Source organism: Urtica dioica, chromosome 8, assembly GCF_054948205.1.
Source record: "Urtica dioica subsp. dioica isolate 48M chromosome 8, U.dioica_male_clone48M_v1_H2, whole genome shotgun sequence".
In the NCBI taxonomy this organism is placed as follows: Eukaryota; Viridiplantae; Streptophyta; class Magnoliopsida; order Rosales; family Urticaceae; genus Urtica; species Urtica dioica.
In genome coordinates, this window is record NC_142763.1 from 6255802 (window position 1) to 6269373 (window position 13572).

The 13572-nt window shown below is 41.9% G+C and overlaps 1 long non-coding RNA gene and 2 pseudogenes across 1 annotated transcript; 1 reads left to right on the top strand and 2 right to left on the bottom strand.

Moving 5' to 3' along the window:
- Window positions 1–6065: 6065 nt before the first annotated feature.
- LOC149387632 (pentatricopeptide repeat-containing protein At5g50390, chloroplastic pseudogene) lies at window positions 6066–8081 on the bottom strand (annotated as a pseudogene).
- Window positions 8082–8220: 139 nt separating this feature from the next.
- Window positions 8221–8519, top strand: LOC149387633 (uncharacterized). The gene is made up of 3 exons (XR_016300470.1): window positions 8221–8254; window positions 8332–8413; window positions 8494–8519. It is a non-coding gene; the product is annotated as an uncharacterized LOC149387633 (long non-coding RNA).
- Window positions 8520–8731: 212 nt separating this feature from the next.
- LOC149387634 (pentatricopeptide repeat-containing protein At5g50390, chloroplastic pseudogene) lies at window positions 8732–10973 on the bottom strand (annotated as a pseudogene).
- Window positions 10974–13572: the final 2599 nt, after the last annotated feature.

Consider the following 13572-nt stretch of genomic DNA (forward strand, 5'->3'; position numbering starts at 1 on the left):
ATTTTTTTATTTAATGTATTCATGTTCAACAAAAAATTTCCAGAAAATTTGACAACCCTAAAACTTAGTTTTACCTCTAAATCACATATAAATCAACTTAAATAACTACTTATCTTGTATTATATCATCCTACACAACTAAAACCTTGAAAAAAACATAAAAAAAAAACCTTTTTTGACATTTATGGTGGTGGTTGAGTTCTTGAGTTCTTGAAGATGATGGTGGTTGAAGATGATGGTCGGAGACGGTCGGATTTGTGGATGTGGTGGTTGGGTCTCGTCGGATTTTGAGAGGAGATCGTCGGATTTTGAGAGGAGAGGGGGGGCGGTTTTTTTTTTAGAGTGAGAATAAGAAAGAGAGATGTTTTAATGGGTTGGAGGTATTTTTGTCCGATATTGGTACAAAAGTCTAATTTTAGATATTTCTGAACTAGTGAGTCTAATTGAGATATTTTCATAACTTTTGGGTCTATAAAATGAAATTTCTCATATAGAATAGTCGTTTGATTTGTTCTCTTCAGGTTCATCCCAAAGACGCGTCTATTTCAAGGATTTTATTAATTATCATAATAATTAGTAATAACCAAGAGACAACGAAACTTGATTTCTCTTCTACCTCTTTGACGCCTGATTAGCTTTTTTTACCTACCACTGCACATGACTTGTTTTGTGTTGACCTGGAGAGCAACATTACTTTATGCTCGTTGACTAAGACATAGTTCCAAATGTTCAGTAAAATCTAAGGGCTTGTTTGGTAACATTTTTGTTTTTTGTTTTTTGTTTTTTATTTTTTGTTTTTAAAAAATAAAAAATTGACCGTTAGGCAAAAAAACGTGTTTGGTAAAATTATTTTTGTTTTTTGTTTTTTAAAATAGGAGAGAGAATAAAACAAAAACTGGAGAATAAAAAAAAATTGTTTTCAAATTTTTAAAAATAAAAACTCTCGATCGTCTCTTTATTTTCTTAAACGAAAACAAAAACGAAGAGGTCTCAGATCTGGGGTGCTCGGAGTCGGACGACCCAGACCTTGGGTGGTGCTCGGAGTCGGACGACCCAGCCTGGTGGTGTTCGGAGATCCTCGGTTCCGTCGCGGGCGGAGCTCTCAGTTTGAGGTGGTTGCTGCGACCCACCTTCTCGCGGCGGCCACGACCCGCCTCCGAATCTCCGGCCCGGTTCGGAACCAGGTCGAGATCTGGCCCAAAAAGGCCGACCCGAGCGAGGGCTCTCGGTCCGGGCTGGCCTGGAAGAAGAAGGCGATGCAGGTCTTGTCGGTGAGGGACCCGAGCTGCCACGCGTGGGTCCCGCCCTCGCCGGTCTCGCCGTCGTCGACGAGGCTGTGGCTCTTCCGGAGAGAGACGCAGGGGCCGAGGGCGCCGGAGATTTTGACGTCCGCGGTGGTGACGATCTCGGCGGTGGCATCGAGGAACATCGCGAGCTTTTTTGGGTCGTTTTCGTCGAGCGCGAAGACGTGGGAGAGGCAGCCGCGGAGCTGTGCGGAGTCGAAGGAGTCGGACAAGAGCATGAATCCGCCGGAGCGCTCCACGGCGTGCTTCATCTCCGCCGCTCCGGTCTGGTCCAGCGAGCAAGCGAACACATAAAAAAATAAAAATGTGATTACCAAACATGTTTTTGTTTTTTCGTTTAAAAAAAAAAAAACAAAAACGCAATTACCAAACATGTTTTTATTTTTTAAAAATTAGAAAACAAAACAAAACAGAATTTGTATTTTGAAAAACAAAAAACAAAAATGTTACCAAACAGCCCCTAATCGTTGAAAAAACAAATGCAAAGCATATTTTTTTGATTCTGTTGTACTTGATGAGCAAGAGGTCAAGCAAAATCTAATTGTTTAACATGTTTTGAAAGAACGCAAAACAACAACAAACACAACATCAAAAAATGTCTGGAAAAAAAAAAAAAAAAAGGGGGAAGCACTAGTCTTAAACCTTGAAATATTTTCTGAAATGTCTCTCTTTTTAAGGTAAGTTATTCGGGAATGAAACAAACCAAACCGAACCGAAACGGGGACGGCATGACGATGGTGGCGGCGAAGAACGCCGGCGTGACGATGTCGGCCACGGGGACGCCGTGGGTGCTGGGCCCCAGCGGCGGTGAGCCGAGTTCGGGAGGAGCCTCAGGAGCTGCGCGATCCTAGGGTTTCGCGCGATCCGCGACGACGGCGGAGAGCCTCTCGCGGGATCCGATCCCGCCGGAGACTAGGAGTTCGCGCTGGGGCTGAAGAGCCGCATGGTGTGGACGATCAGCGCGCTGATCGCGGCCTCGGCGAGGCACTTCTTGCTGATCCTCTGCCATTGAGCGTCGCCGATCTCTCCGGCACCGCCGAGGCTGAGCACCAAGACTCTCCCGCCAGGCTCTATCTCGTCGGAGTCACAGCTACGCGAAGCATGACCACACGACCACAAGATTCGGATGTGAGCGATCGGCGACCTTGCGAGGGAAGAGGAATGAAGAGGAATCGTAAGGATTTTCGTTATGGTGGTTTAGGGTTAGGCTAGAGTTTGTTGCAGGGAGAATAAGCATTTGGGGATTTGACGCGTAGAAGACGAAGAAGAAGAAGAAGAGGTGGGTCCGGAGAAAATGAACGTACGAATTGTAAATAAAATTGGGGGTAAAGGACAATTTTGGAAACTCAAAATAATTTGGGCTATTTCCCTAATAAACTAATAGTTGGGCTATTATTTTAAAACTTCTCTCCTCAAGTGGCTAGTTGTTTACAAATTTTTTTTTTTTTTCTTCTAGTCAAACCATTTACAACTACTTTTTCCCATCTAAATAACAAGCTTAGATTTTTGTCCCACGATAGTGCTTCCCAAATCCAAAGCTTACTAATCGCTCGGTCAGCACTAACTCCTATAGTTGGTTGATGCCATAACTTATTTATCATAATATGCCCATTCATTTAATGATATTTATTAACCGTTTGGATTTTCCGATGTTATTTAATTATGTTACAAGCATCGTATAGAATTTATCCAAAAATGCTCATCCTTTGAATATTCTATTTAAAAATAATAATTACCGATGCTTTTATTTACTTGTTCAATTATTAAAGAAATTTCGCGTATTAATCTTTATTTATATTTATTTTTACAGGAAATAGCTTCGTCAAAATTTGTGGCTCCTAATAAGGAGACAATTAACTAATAATAGCGGCAAAAATATTAAATGTTTAGACCAAACACTACTTATATACTAATTTTTTTTTTTTGCAAAAATACCAAATGTTGCTATTTACTAGCGCCGTAACTACTTGCACCGTTAAGTTCAAACATAAATTTTAATGGCAAAAGTATTTATACGTAACTAAATTTGTAACATCGGGTATTTTTGCCCAAGAAAAAAATGAGTATAAATATCGATTATAGCAAACTTTGAGCATTTTTGCCGTCATCTTTTTTTTCAAATGTCATAAAAATTTAACAAAGCACATCCGTGACAACTAGCCACATCCCACCTCACCCCTCACTCTTTTCCCCTTATAAAAAGCAAGCCTTGCATTCTTTTATTTTTCATTCAAACCATCACTCACACTTAGACAAAGTTCTAATATCCTCTTTGAAACTCTTTTTTCCTTTACACTATTCCCGTTCTTATTATCTTCGTCGAAGATATTAAGCTTATCGAGTCCAACCAAATTCCGCTCCCAAAGTACAAGACCACCGGTGGGTGGTAAAAGGAGGTATACCATGCATGGTAGTCAAATATGAGAGTTCTCTTTTCTTTTTTTTTTCTTTTTTTTTCTAGTCAAACCATTTACAACTACTTTTTCCCATCTACATAACCAGATTTTTGTCCCATGGTAGTGCTTCCCAAATCTAAAGCTTACTAATAGCTTAATCAGCTCTAGCTTCTCACTTTTATACCGATAAAAATCTGTTAACAAAAAGAAAGAGCCTTCCTAAAAATAAATTTAAAAAATCTAAGTCAAAAAACACAATCGTGTTTACTCTTATTAGTTCGTAGAAAACACATCCTTCGATATATACAATAACTAACTGAAGCGAGCTTTTTTTTCGTTTCATGTATTTAATTAATTACTGGAATTTATTCACAAACCACTAATTTCGTGGCTTCACGTACTTATTATTTTGTTGTTTTCCATTGCTTGATTAGAAACCTCAAGCTCAACCACGTATCGGATTAAATATGATTGAAGAATAATCTAATTTTTCGTTTTATTTCGTAATTTCTAGCTATGCATGTTTAGTTCGTTTCGTAATTGTTGTTTCTATTTGTTTCTTTATTATCTCTGTCTCCCTAGCTTTTTTTTTTTTTTTTTCCTGCAATCTCGTATTTACCAATATAAGATTTCATTATGAGATCATTCTTTCATAATCAGTTGTCTCTCGCCTTCTCTCTCTCTCTCTCTCTCTCATATCAGCGTGTCACATTTCTGATCCAAATACTGAATCAGCAATGTAAAATCTTCGAAAAATATATCATACGAAACAGCCAAACAGAAACCGCAGCTCAAAAAGCAGAAGAAGAAAAAAGATATATGAAGTGAAACCGAGAGATCTCTGACCTAACCGAAAGGATGTATTTGAGTTACTAAATAACTATTTTTAGGGAGACTTAAGTAATAAACAGTATGCTCAAAAGACACACAAATAGATGCACAACTTAGAGGATAAATAGGATTTTTCCCCCTAAACATAAAGTAATAATGTTCTTTTAATAGAAAGGTCCGATAAATTTTACATTCGATGTCCCTCAACCTCATATTTTGCAATTTGCATTCACCTTAGAAAAACAATTTACTATGTATAAGCCAATTTTAAAAAGTTATCCATGTAAATATTACTCAAATTATTAGGATTCGTTCCCCCTCAAAATTCCACCATTTATATAAATCTTCAATAAGTCAAAAATATTTATTACAGAATGTGTAATTTTTTAATATTTTTATATATCCAATTTTAGATTAGATTTTATACGCACTCCCCAAATATCGACATTGATATTAATTAGGTCACTCTTCAAATATCCAAAAAGAGTTGTACCAATAGTGATAATTTATTAGTTTTATTTTTTGTTTTACATAGCACACTGTTTTTTTTTATAAGGTCAATGATCAATCTATTTTGTTTAACATGGTCAAAAAGTTCTCATAAATAGCCCAAAACGAAAAATAATAATAATAATAATAATAAAATAAAATAAAATTGAACTACCAATTCGATGGCCTAAGTTATTATTATCCTGTTCAGGTTGTCTCAGGGTCGCTGGGGATGATGAAGACGAATTTGATGGAGAAGATTTTGACGACGAGTTTCCAGTTAAGAATATATCATCTTCAGCTTGATCACTCAGATCAGAATCCTCTTGACAACGACTCGGTAAAAAAAAAATATTATTTTCCGGAAGATCTATTTGAAGACATTTTCAGGACAATTATAAATAATTATTTATTTTACAGGACGGTGGAGACAACCATAACAATAATAACAGTAATCAGCAATGGCAGCCCAATGTTCACGCTTTCTCTGTTGGAGGAAGTGGTAATTGGATTTCTTAATTGATTTCAAATATATATATATATATATACATATATATATATATATATATATATATATATATATATATATATACAGACATTCAATTAATTGCGTTGCTGTGATTGGAATGTGTAGTTGCGGGTAAGGAATTTGAGGGAGAGAGAAGGTTATGGCAATGAGTCCAATGAGGAATGGAAAGACAGAGTGGAAAAGTGGAAAGCGAGGCAAGAAAAGAGAGGAAATGTGCTCAGCAAAGACGATGTAAACAACGTTGAAGCCGATGAGGATGATTACATGCAAGTCTCAAATCACCTCTCAATAAAAGAATAAATAAAAATGACTCACAACTGAATAACAAGAGTAGGCCAATTTTTATTTATTATCGAGCTATGATTAAATGGACAGTCTTAACATTAAAGTTGTGTACTTGAAAAAGAAAGACAAGAAAGTCACCAATAATCTCCACAAGAGCAATTCCCATCTTTATGATACTAACTGAAGAATAGAAGTAAAATGAAACAAGGTGTAGTATAATTGTTGAAAGAAATTACCAATAATCTCCACAAGAACAACCTCCATCTTTGAAATGGTGAAACCTACTAGCGCCCCTGAGAACGATTTCTCTCCCGGCGACCAAAGCGATCAACTTGATCGCGGAGTGGCAATCGCCGCTGACCCGATGACCCTGCGCAATCTGCAGCGGCGTCCCGTCGGAAGTACTGATGATCCCGAACGAGATCGCGAGTTTCTCGCTCTGGTGCGACGAGCGTTCTTCGCGTTCGTCGAGCACAGAGCCTCGCTCGGGGACGTACCCGAGCTCTGTGATCTCGGCCGTCAGTTCCTCGAGTTTCCGGTAGATTCTTTCGGTTTCCGCATGGGTCTTGTCTCCAGACCGAAACACGTGAGCCTGTTTCTTCACCTCTATCCAAGTGTACGCCGGGAAAATGCTCAGACCCTTCCTTTTCATGGTCCGAAGCACGGAAAAAGCTTCCTTTGCCTTTCCTGTGGCCTTGTATATGTTCAAGAGGACTAGATAGCCGTTGAGCAATTCCGGCTCCATTCCGTAGATCTTCTCGGCGGCGATTCTCCCGAGCTCCAAATCCCCGTGGACCCGGCAAGCGGTGAGAAGCGCGGCCCACAGCTTGACCGTGGGCTCGAACGGGGTTTTCTGTATCATCTCGTGGGCTTCTTCCAAGCAGCCTTCTCTCCCGAGCAGCTCGATCATGCACGCATAGTGCACCGCCCGAGGCTTGACCTTGTGGTCTCTGCTCATCGACTCGAAGATCGCCCAGCCTTGATCGGAGAGGCCCGAGTAGGAACAAGCCGAGAGGACCGCGAGGAACGTGACATGGTTGGGGATAGTCTTTCGGTTGTTCTCCCTCGTCATCCTCTCGAAGAGCTCGATGGCCTCGCTCCCGAGCCCGTGGTTGCCGTACGCGTTCCACGTGATCACGTTCTTGAGCGGCATTTTGTCGAACACGTTGCGGGCGTCCTCGGCGCGGCCCCACTTTCCGTAGAAGTCGATGAGCGCGGTGTTGGCGACGAGGTCGAATCCGTAGCCGTGGCTCACGAGGTCGGCGTGCGCCAGCGAGGCGAGCCTCGAGCAGATCTTGAGGACTATTTTAACGCCCGAGTCTCTCATCTCGTAGTACGAACTCAGGGCTTCCTCGGTGTGTCCGTGGAGCACGTTCGCTGCGATGATCGAGTTCCAAGCCACCGTCGTCTTCTCCGCCATCCTGGAGAACACGAGCCGAGCTTCTTTAATGGAGTTGCCCTTGCTGTACATGTTGATCAGAGCGCAGGCCACGAAGGCATTGTCCACCAATTTGGACTTGATCGCGCAGGAGTGAATCTGCCGTCCGATCGTCACGATTCCGAGGCCTGAGCAGGCTCGGATCACGGTGGTGAATGTGTGGGCTCCGATCTCAGAGAATTTCTCGTGGATCACGACGAACAGACTGATCGCCTCGGCAAAGTGCCTCGAATCCACGAGGCCCGCGATCATCATGGTGGATGAGACCAAGTCCCTCTCGGGCAATTCGTCGAACAGTTTGTATGCTACTTTCATCATCCCGCACCTCACGTGCATATAAAGAAACCTCTTCCTCATGTGCAAATCCAATTCAAGGCCAGTCCTGGAAACGAATTCAGAGAGATTTTTCACTTCTCTAACGGAGTTCAATCCGATGCAAGCCCATACCAGTGAATCGAGAGTACTGGTCCGGATTCCATTACAGCCAGCGATCTCCAAAACCCCGAAAAGCTCGAGTGCTTCTCCGTATCTCTTCCCCGAAACAAGCATCTCTATCTCATTACAAATCCCACTCATCGACCTCGTAGCCACCTTCGGCTCCTCGATCGATGCCGTATTTTTCCTCTCGCCAACGTCCACCGCGAAACGTTTCGCCTCCGGGCGTGGCTGGAGAGAGCACTTTGCGCGGGGAGCCACAGCCTTCGGCGGCGATATCAGAGATCTCCGGCGCTCGAAGGACCGAGTATCGGAGGAAGAAAAACCGATGACGCAAGACATTGTGGCGGTTCGAGATCCGAGCGAGATTTCCATGGCTATAGAGATGAGATCGTAGCTTTGGAAACACACGCAGAGAAGAAAAATCAGAGCGAGTTTCGTTCGGAGATTTGCTTCGGAGAGTACGAAGTCTGAGACCAACTCTATTCACCCGATTACACCATTTTCAGCTTGATCACTCAGATCAGAATCCTCTTGCCAACGACTCGGTAAAAAAAAAAAAAATTCCGGAAGATCTATTAAAAGACATTTTCAGGGCAATTATAAATAATTATTTATTTTACAGGACGGTGGAGACAACCATAACAATAATAACAGTAATCAGCAATGGCAGCCCAATGTTCACGCTTTCTCTGTTGGAGGAAGTGGTAATTGGATTTCCTAATCGATATCAGAAATATATAAATAGACATTCAATTAATTGCGTTGCTGTGATTGGAATGTGTAGTTGCTGGTAAGGAATTTGAGGGAAAGAGAGAGAAGGTTATGGCAATGAGTCCAATGAGGAATGGAAAGACAGAGTGGAAAAGTGGAAAGCGAGGCAAGAAAAGAGAGGAAATGTGCTCAGCAAAGACGATGTAAACAACGTTGAAGCCGATGAGGATGATTACATGTAAGTCTCAAATCACCTCTCAATAAAAGAATAAATAAAAATTACTCACAACTTAATAACAAGAGTATGCCAATTTTTATTTACTATTGAGCTATGATTAAATGGACAATCTTAACATTAAAGTTGTGTACTTGAAAAAGAAAGACAAGAAAGTCACAAATAATCTCCACAAGAGCAATTCCCATCTTTATGATACTAACTGAAGAATAGAAGTAAAATGAAACAAGGTGTAGTATAATTGTTGAAAGAAATTACCAATAATCTCCACAAGAACAACCTCCATCTTTGAAATGGTGAAACCTACTAGCGCCCCTGAGAACGATTTCTCTCCCGGCGACCAAAGCGATCAACTTGATCGCGGAGTGGCAATCGCCGCTGACCCGATGGCCCTGCACGATCTGCAGCGGCGTCCCGTCGGAAGTACTGATGATCCCGAACGAGACCGCGAGTTTCTCGCTCTGATGCGACGACCGTTCTTCGCGTTCGTCGAGCACAGAGCCTCGCTCGGGGACGTACCCGAGCTGTGTGATCTCGGCCGTCAGTTCCTCGAGTTTCCGGTAGATTCTTTCGGTTTCCGCATGGGTCTTGTCTCCAGACCGAAACACGTGAGCCTGTTTCTTCACCTCTATCCAAGTGTACGCCGGGAAAATGCTCAGACCCTTCCTTTTCATGGTCCGAAGCACGGAAAAAGCTTCCTTTGCCTTTCCTGTGGCCTTAAATATGTTCAAGAGGACTAGATAGCCGTTGAGCAATTCCGGCTCCATTCCGTAAATCTTCTCGGCGGCGATTCTCCCGAGCTCCAAATCCCCGTGGACCCGGCAAGCGGTGAGAAGCGCGTCCCACATGTTGACCTTGGGCTCGAACGGGGCTTTCAGTATCATCTCGTGGGCTTCTTCCAAACAGCCTTCTCTCCCGAGCAGCTCGATCATGCACGCGTAGTGCTTCGCCCGAGGCTTGACATTGTGGTCTCTGCTCATCGACTCGAAGATCGCCCAGCCTTGATTGGAGAGGCCCGAGTAGGCACAAGCCGAGAGGACCGCGAGGAACGTGACGTGGTCTGGGATGATATTCCGGTTGTTCTCCCTCGTCATCCTCTCGAAGAGCTCCATGGCCTCGCTCCCGAGCCCGTGGTTGCCGTACGCGGCGATCATCGCGTTCCACGTGATCACGTTCTTGAACGGCATTTTGTCGAACACGTTGCGGGCGTCCTCGGCGCTGCCCCACTTTCCGTAGCAGTCGATGAGCGCGGTGTTGGCGACGAGGTTGAATCCGTAGCCGTGGCTCACGAGGTCGGCGTGGACTTGCTTGGCGTGCGCCAGCGAGGCGAGCCTCGAGCAGATCTTGATAACTATGGAGAACGTGAATTGGTTGATTTTAACGCCCGAGTCTCTCATCTCGTAGTACGAACTCAGGGCTTCCTCGGTGTGTCCGTGGTGCACGTTCGCTGCGATGATCAAGTTCCAAGCCACCGTTGTCTTCTCCGCCATCCTGGAGAACACGAGCCGAGCTTCTTTAATGGAGTTGCACTTGCTGTACATGTTGATCAGAGCGCAGGCCACGTGGACGTTGGCCACCACGTTGGACTTAACCGCGCAGGAGTGAATCTGCCGTCCGATCGTCACGATTCCGAGGCCCGAGCAGGCTCGGATCACGGTGGTGAATTTGTTGGCTCCGATCTCGGAGAATCTCTCGTAGATCACGAGGAACAGACTGATCGCCTCGGCGAAGTGCCTCGAATCCACGAGGCCCGCGATCATCATGGTGTATGAGACCAAGTCCCTCTCCGGCAATTCGTCGAACAGTTTGCGTGCGTCGATCATCATCCCGCACCTCACGTGCATATAAAGAAACCTCTTCCTCATGTGCAAATCCAATTCAAGTCCAGTCCTGGAAACGAATTCAGAGAGATTTTTCACTCCTCTAACGGAGTTCAATCCGATGCAAGCCCTGACCAGTGAATCGAGAGTACTGGTCCGGATTCCATTACAGCCAGCGATCTCCAAAACCCCGAAAAGCTCGAGTGCTTCTTCGTATCTCTTCCCCGAAACAAGCATCTCTATCTCATTACAAATCCCACTCATCGACCTCGTAGCCACCTTCGGCTCCTCGATCGATGCCGTTTTTTTCCTCTCGCCAACGTCCACCGCGAAACGTTTCGCCTCCGGGCGTGGCTGGAGAGAGCACTTTGCGCGGGGAGCCACAGCCTTCGGCGGCGATATCAGAGATCTCCGGCGCTCGAAGGACCGAATATCGGAGGAAGAAAAACCGATGACGCAAGAAATTGTGGCGGTTCGAGATCCGAGCGAGATTTCCATGGCTATAGAGATGAGATCGTAGCTTTGGGCAGAGAAGAAAGATCAGAGCGAGTTTCGTTCGGAGATTTGCTTCGGAGAGTACGCAGGCCCGGCCCTATAGGATAAGACGCGTTGTTTGAGTTCGTAACAAAAAGTATGTGACCTATCCTATAATTATCTTCTATGCAAAAAAAATAAATAATAATAATAATAATAAATAAATAAAAAATAAATTTGTACCAATAAATTATGAGAGATGCTATTTATCACGGGGTCACGAGCCTAACGATCCATACATTCATCGACACCTGACAATTTGTTTTTTGTGTTTAATACTTTGGTGGGAGTCGTGCGAATCGTACTCGGGCTGAAAAGCATTTCTGATAAATTATTGACCAAAATGATGAAAAAAATATATATAGAGAAAAATAATAATAAAAAGGAGCAAAATGTTATGGCCTCATTAAACTATAAACCTAGTGATCAATAAAAGAATTAGTGATGACTAAAATGTTACAATGATAAGAGGTTATGGACTATTTACATTTAAAAAAAAAATAATGTCTAATTATTTATTTTCTCTTAAGGCCTCAGTATGCCTTGGGCCTGCCCTGAGACCGATTGTGATACGATATATTATATGCACACAAAGTACGTGGATCCATAATATAGAGGCGAGAGATACAGAGAGAGTATAAGTGTCAGCTTTGTTTATATTTATTTTAAGAATGATCCAACCACATCATTGAATATGTGGGTTGAATGTCAATTTCTTTCCTGATGAAAATATAAACACAACCAAAATAAGCAAATACTCATATAAGGAAATATGATAAGACAATGAAAAACGGCAACAGTTCATGAATTCATACGAGATACACGTGGAAGTCGAGACGCAGTAAATAAAGACTAGATAATATAGCATATTTGGTCAATGGACGTAACTTATTGTGAGTTGCGTCTGAAAGAAGTTTTTATTTTATTTTATTTTGGTTATTAGTAAAAGCGTGGTTATATTTGCTTTGAATCCGGTTCAGTGAAAGAAGAAATCGATATAATTTAGGATACAGAAGTGAAAACCTACCATCCGCGTTAACTTATATATATAAGAAGCTCGATATAAGGTCAGACGAAATTTTGAACTACCAACCTTTCACTCCCATGTTTAATTTTCCCTCTTTTGAATTGTTATAAGCATTTGAGTTCTTATAAATGTTTGTATTTCTCGATCTGTTCATTGGCTAGAATGGAAGATTGGTTAGTCATTTTCACTTTTTTTTTTCCTTTGTCCCGCCTTTTATTCAGGATCAACAAACTGGACTGTGGAGTTTCGAATTCTCAATTGAAAATTGTAAAAAAAAAAAAAAAAACTCGATATGTTTTCCTTGAGAGTTGGGACTCTAAGCCATGAATTATTTAAGCCGGAACTTTTACAAACCTACAGATATAACAAAGAAAAACACATTCAATCCAATAACAGTACACAGAAGCAGCCCAAATTGTTTTAGAGCCAACACAGTACTTCCATATATATATATATATATATATATATATATATATATATATGTTACTATTACTTTTCAACGACCTAATGAAAGCCAAGGCTCGAGGAGGAGGAAGTTGCCATTAAAGCACCACAGTCCTATCTCGATGATTCTCTTGCACATTGTTTTGGTCAGAGAACTTAAATCTGATGACGAAAACACAATGTTTTAGATGCCAACTGGATTCGCTCCACCTGCAGAGTGTGGAGATTATGAGCTTAAGGGTGTCAATATGTAATTACATATATTTAATTAATAAATCTCAATTTATTAATTGAGAATATAATTTTATATAAAAATGACGGTTAAAAGTAGGATATCAGAATATAAATCTCAATTCATTAATTGAGAGTATAATAAACGCGAGCATATCGAACGGCACAAACTGAAACCAAACATTTCGGCCGATTAGCAGAATCTTATTCCAATTTGTACCTAAGAGCATCTCCAATACATTGCACAAAACTCTATAAATAGAGTAAACACTCTTCAACGATAAAAACTCTAAAAAAATTTATTTGGTGTAAATATTACACTAAATATTTAAGCATTATTTTAATCTTATAAGTACATATTTTAATTAATCCAAATTCAATCAATATGTTTGTCGGCTCATATTTCGGAAAACCCAAAGGAAATGGGGTTCAACCAAAACAAAAAGCACCTTTGCCTCTCTGCCAGCTGCCAGACCTGCCTGCTAACTCCCCATACATGCAAGAAGAGTGCCGCCCACTCTCCTTGCTGCTTCACGCCCAAATGGGCTTGGTGAGCCCGCCCGTGTTTTGCCTTTTTGTCCGATAACGTCATCCGCTCAAATGCTCACACCAACACAACCCAAACATTATAAATACCCCATTCACTTCACCAAATTCTCTCAAGAAAAGAAAAACCTAGGCAAACTCATGCCAAATTTCTCTGGGAAATTTGCGTCAATGTCACAAATTCGTCGGGTTTTTGCATTTGTGTCACAAAGTTGTCAAAATTGCATTTGTGTCACGTATTTACATTCGTGTCATATGTGCAAACTTCAAATTACTCTCTCTCATCATTTAATCTTTTTATTAATTACTCCATGT